At 38.4% G+C, this 6,024-nt stretch overlaps 1 non-coding gene across 1 annotated transcript; it reads left to right on the top strand.

The window, feature by feature from the left end:
• Nucleotides 1–325: 325 nt before the first annotated feature.
• On the top strand, nucleotides 326–491 carry LOC122809836. The gene has a single exon (XR_006365965.1). It is a non-coding gene; the product is annotated as a U1 spliceosomal RNA (small nuclear RNA).
• The last annotated feature ends 5,533 nt before the right edge of the window (nucleotides 492–6,024 follow it).

Genomic DNA, 6,024 nt, shown 5'->3' with positions numbered 1-6,024 from the left:
GTTGGTACTTTTCCTCCTGTTAAAATACTGTTAAACAAAACCCTCCAGATCTTTAACAGCTTTTTCCCCTCTTAGCTTCCAAACTTCCACAGGAATACCATCTGTTCCTCGGGACTTTCCTGTAGATTGGTTATACATCACCATTTTAATCTCCTCTCCTCCTATCCTGTCAGTAATTGAGCCTCATCTGCTTCTAACATTGGCATATTTATTTCTTCCATAAACAATTTCATTTTTATCTTTTCTTGATTTCCATATTTCAGCACTTTAAACAGACTTTCATAAAATTATTGAAATATTTCTAATACCGCTACAGGATCTCTTGTTACCTTCCTTGTTATAGGCTCTTTAAGCTTGGTGACAGCCCTTTCTACTTCTGTTGCCTGAGTCATTGAACATTTAGTTGGGTTGACTCCTATGATTTCCCCAAATGTGGGAAACTCAATTGCATAATTTATGGTAGTGGTGGACTGCCATCATGTAGTTCCCTAAACATAAGCTAACAAACAGATCTGTTTTTCTTCTAGCATGCCTATCTCACACTCCTGTATATTTCTAATCAAGGTTATACATACAATTCCCCAAGTCCTAACTGAGAAACAACCATTTGCTCTCATAGTAATCTTATTTACAATACTTTTTCTCCAGATGCACTTCTTTTCTGCCTGTCACTATAAATACTTCTGTTGCTTTCCTTTCCATCTTTCTATCTGAAGCTTCTCTCTCTTGAAACACACTTCTTTCCGTCTTTCTCTCTTGAACTTTCTCCCAAATCATGCTTCTTCCTTTCCTGTTTTTCTCTCTCTTGTACTCTTCCTTGAAACACATTTCTTCCTTTACTTTCCATCTTTTTCCTCTCAGAACAGTCTTTTTTCCTTTTCTTTCCTTTTGTTTATTTTCAATGGACTTTGATTTGAGAAAGAAGACAGACAATACTGGCATTTCGGAACTCGCGGAGACAGGCATTGCCTCCCCCTCCCACACCTAGTCTAGAACTTGTTGAAAGAATAGACAAGGTACAGTAGGACTTTTGTTATTAAAATACTTCCTAAAGAAAATTAATTGTGCTTAAAATCATTGCAAGAACAGTAAACTGTCCAAAAACATTATGGTCTGCTTAGGAAAGTTTTAGCAGTTTAGTTATTTGGTACATCATTTAAATGTAGCTTTTACTAATTTATGCAAACATCTGTGCCTGTAGTTTATATTATATCCTGCATAACAAAGCTGGTTTTGACTTACAATCCTTTCTAAAATGCTGCAGTGGTTACAATATTTTTAGACACTGCTCATGACTAAACTGAGTATTTGTTTTTTTGTGATTTTTACATGACACATACTTCCTTGCTTACTGTGATACTTAAACTTAACTGAACTTCTCTTTTTCCACATAAGTCATTATTTAATTTCAAAATACTAAATATTTCTCCATGGCTGTTTTCACCTTTAGTGGGATACTTTCCAAGTTCATAACAGTGCATATGCCCACTATGCCATGGAAGGAGACAGTGGTTTGGTATAGGTAACCAATCATCTCTTCCAGGCAAGCAGTGAAAATACTTGTACTGTCTGTATGTGTACTGTGTGCTGTACAGGAAATACCTGTTTCTACTACCACATCCAGAGCAACATCATCTGGAACTGAATGTATACTGCTGTCTTTCCACACATCAGACCTTTTTAAGGTAATCTTTCCACAACCACCAAACCCAGTGTCCCACTTCCCAGTCTCACCCCGATACTCAGCTGACCAGACTGCACCACCCCACCCCCCTTTGCAAATTCTTGGATCCACCACTGTCTTCTTCATAATGTCAGTGTCTGGGGTTCAGACCTGCCTTCCCGTCACTATCTTTGTGGATTTTACTTGCTCTTCCCATGCTTTCCTTGGTTTTCTCGGGTTAACTGTTTTCTTCCATCTCCCTAAGGCTCGCTGTAAAATGCCTATACATTTACATTTATTCTTGCTATTGTGGGCAGGACTAATGAAGAGGATCCACAATGACCAGTTCACTTATCTGCATAACAAATGAATACATTACACAAATAAATTGCCTAGGAAACCAAATATGTACCATATCAATTCTGTGTATTAGCCTTAGTGCTGGCAGCTGATGATCTATAAATGCCTAATAAGTGCAGAAATCAGAGGAACCTTAATTGACAGTAGAAGAGTAATCTATGATGTCAGCTAAATGGCAGACAGAAACAGAAATTACATCATTACATCAACTGTGAAGCAAAGTGAGTGGTCAGTGTTATGACAGCAGCAGCTGTGCTGTAGCTCAGAAATGCATCAGGGAGCATTAAGTAACTAGCAGTTGCTAATCAGACCAAAATATGAAGATCAGGTAACAGTAAGAATAGTGCAGAGCAGCAAACGTTAGAAGTAAAGTCTGTTTGAAGGTGGCAAGAATCAATAAAGTAGGCCATAAAAAGCAGGAATAATACTCAATGATCCCAGAAGGCAAGGGGTAGGAAGTAGTTTCCTGACTGGTGTCATGACATGTAAATAACTCCAAGTCAAGGACTTACTATCTTTATTAGCCAGGTAGGCTGGAAGTGTTCAGTGAGAGGATTGAGTGTATGTGTATGTATGAGTGTGATTGAAACTATGTGTGTGTGTGTGTGTGTGTGTGTGTGTGTGTGTGTGTGTGTGTGTGTGTGTGTGTGTGTGTGTGTGTGTGTGTGTGTGTGTGTGTGTGTGGGCGTGCACTTCTCTCTACTTTCAAATGTACACACATGCACACACACAAACACACATATATCTATCTATACATGTACAGATACATACACACACAAGATCTACCTCTCTCTCTCTCCCTCTATATATATATATATATATATATATATATATATACATACACAAATCTACCTTGCTACAAAATGTGAGCTTTTTAATTGGTATCAGGTATCCACAGTCATAATTTAATATTATAATAATAAACAAAGTTAAAGCATACAGATGCATTCTGTTTCCTCCTGTTGAGGATGTTGCACTATATTTTCTTAAAAGAAAGTAGTCAAAAGCAGTGGCTATGCAGCCAAGTCTAACCTGCTTCTAATTTTCTCTTCACATGAAAAGCATTCTGTTATATTAGCTTTATTGTAGCATGATGTACTTAGTATGTTTTGCATGCAGGAAAATACTTTTTCTCCCATTTCCACAAAAACCTAACACTTCTCATACCCACTGAAAGTACACAAATCAGAACTCCTCTTTGGAAAAGCATTATCAGTTGCATGGCAGAGCAGGAAAAAAATCATACCCATCTAAACCATAATTAGGTTTACTGAACAGAAACTTTGAAAGAAGAAGCCAGCATTAAAAGCAGGTAAAGGAGTCTCATTATAGGTAGTCAGGGTAAAGGAACAGAAGTGTCTGCACCTCTGAGTCTATTGTCATGTGCAAGTACCTTATTAAATGCAAATGTGCTAACTGCTAAAAGCAAAATAGTGGAGAAACACAGATGAATATATGTCAATAAGCAAGCAATAATGCCTGGGTGGGTGACTGCCCAGGGGGTTTTGTGAGGCTCTACGCTGGAGGCAGAAGGCCTCTTCATCCCCAGAAGGTCCATTATTTCTCTGTAACAATGCACTGGAGGCCATTATTGTGCTTAATTAATAGGCTGGCTACTGAATTGTTTTTATTATTTTTTTATTATAAGTATATACCCACACCTTCTGTGTGGGTATAGTCATATCTTCACACAGTTATTGCATATTATGTGACTGTCACACAAGGTCACATATCAGTAGAGATGATTGGTTGTGATGTAAGCACCCAAACATGATCACTCTAGAAGACATTTATGAAGGACGGTATATACAATAGAGAGTATGTACATATTGTGAAGATGTACAAAATGATTTGCTGAAATATGAATGTAATCTCACTATAGGTCTCAGACAATGAGGGCACATAGCAACAGGCTCATGGATAACAATAGACAAGATCATTGTTCCCTGTACTCTTCACTTATCAGACCAATGAACCTAAGAAGTATGCACAGTCATGGACAATATCATAAAAATACCATTAATCCTTGTCATTGACATAAAAGATGCGAGTGTGACTTACTATTCCTCCTAAGTTAATATGCCTAAATACTTACTGTTATTGTAACACTTTTTTTTACTGGAGCTTTTCTCCTCAGGTCTCTGCCGAAAAAGGGCATCTGCTCAACCAGACTAACTTGGTTAATGAATGTCAAATAAATAAATAAATAAAATAAAGAAATAAATTATACATGTTCTGCATGAACACAAGTGTACAACTGTAATGATTATTCAATAATCTATAAGGGTAATCAAACACACCTTACTCAAAAATTACCACTTTTCGTAGTTTAAATTATAAGCAGTCCTGGCTAGATGACATGTTGCATGGCATGTATATGCCAAAATCCACACTTGCAAGAATGTAACCCATGTCACCAATGTTGTCAATGAGCTATGCATTACTGGGAGCATCAATGAAACACGTATCACACATGCATCTTGTATAACACCTTGAAGGGAGGTCTGCACTGTCAACTCCTAATGGTTATGCATCATAAAGATAGGTATAGCTAATAAGCTGTGTGGGAGCTCACTGTGGCAAAAGTGATAAACTTACACTTGAGTAAATCATCTCTGTAGATGTGGGGTGAAGTACATGCAAACGGATGCATTATGCTCAATTATTGGTATGATGAGGGCTGAGAACAATGGGACTATAATGTCCTTTGATGTGGATGTCTTGCTTATACTCAGAAGTTGTGCTACATACAAGGGATTTGTCACCATTAAGGGCACATGGTGGTGGAAGTTTCTGTTTAATATCTACCCAGGTAATGTACCACTTGGCTTTCTCATAGGGGAGTGCTGTCTGTATTGTAATTAGTTTGTGTATTTGCTTTCATAAAGGAACTAATCATGATATTTGTTTATCTACTGTGTCTCCATGGCTCTGGCAACAAACCTTTGTATGTTAACACTTTCTGCATTATACCAATACCGTTCTTGGTTTCAGTGATTGTCCACAATTTGCAGTTGTCCACAAAGATGGTTAGACTAAGGTTGTGTAAGTTTGTCTTTACTTCTAAGACTTAAATAATGAACAGAAAGTGGCCTAGTACAGAATCCTGAGATACAGCCTGGTCACTGGGCTCTAGCTAGAGGTAATTTCACACATTCTGACATCATGTATCATGCATGTGATCCATTTGTCTACCCACTTGGTGACATAGGTGTTTATGCCCACTTGAGACAGTTTCTGTGTAATACCCGAGTGTGGATTTGTGTCAAATGCCTTCGGCAGGTCAATTTATGAAGAAGGATACTCGTTTTCTGATGCATGCCTTTGGTGACCTTCTTGAAGACATCAAACAGATTTAACAGACATGTTGAAGCCTTCAGAAATCAAACATGGGTTTGGTACACCATCAGGAGATTACCTGTGTCCTTTTTGATATGGTCCGTGATAACTCGGTCTGCATAGATGAGAATCATATAGGACTATAGGTTACTACTAGACTAACTGCCACTGTGGGCCATTTTAAGCCTAGCCAATTACCCCATGTAGGAATCAAACCCTGCACCTTGTGTTTGTAAGGTAAACACCTTAACCATTATGCCAACTTCCCAACCCAGCCAGAAGTATGAATCTATAAGTCCCTGCGTGAGATGATGGTCCCCCCACCATTCAGACAGCTGACTGTTGCTATACACCCTGTTGCAACAATATATGCTATCTGGAGCTTGTGTTGAAGTGGGAATCCAACTATGTCTGCTAGATCAGGTTTTAAGTCATGCTATAGGCAACCTGGGATGTTGTCAGGAGCCATTGATTCTGTGTTTTTAGCCTTAGAGAGTGCACAGATGAGCTGTTCCCCAGAAAAGATAAACAGAGAAATGTTTGCATGTATACTTTGGTTGATGGCTAGTGGCAACAGGAGGGGTGAAGTGTGAGACTAACTGTCAGCTAGCAGATTGTCTATTTTCTCCAGTTGAGTATGGCTGGTAGCATCCAAAAACAAC

This window comes from Protopterus annectens, chromosome 8.part0 (assembly GCF_019279795.1).
Source record: "Protopterus annectens isolate FY-2018-M chromosome 8.part0, PAN1.0, whole genome shotgun sequence".
Lineage (NCBI taxonomy): Eukaryota > Metazoa > Chordata > Ceratodontiformes > Protopteridae > Protopterus > Protopterus annectens.
This window is presented reverse-complemented; position numbering and strand designations above follow the sequence as displayed.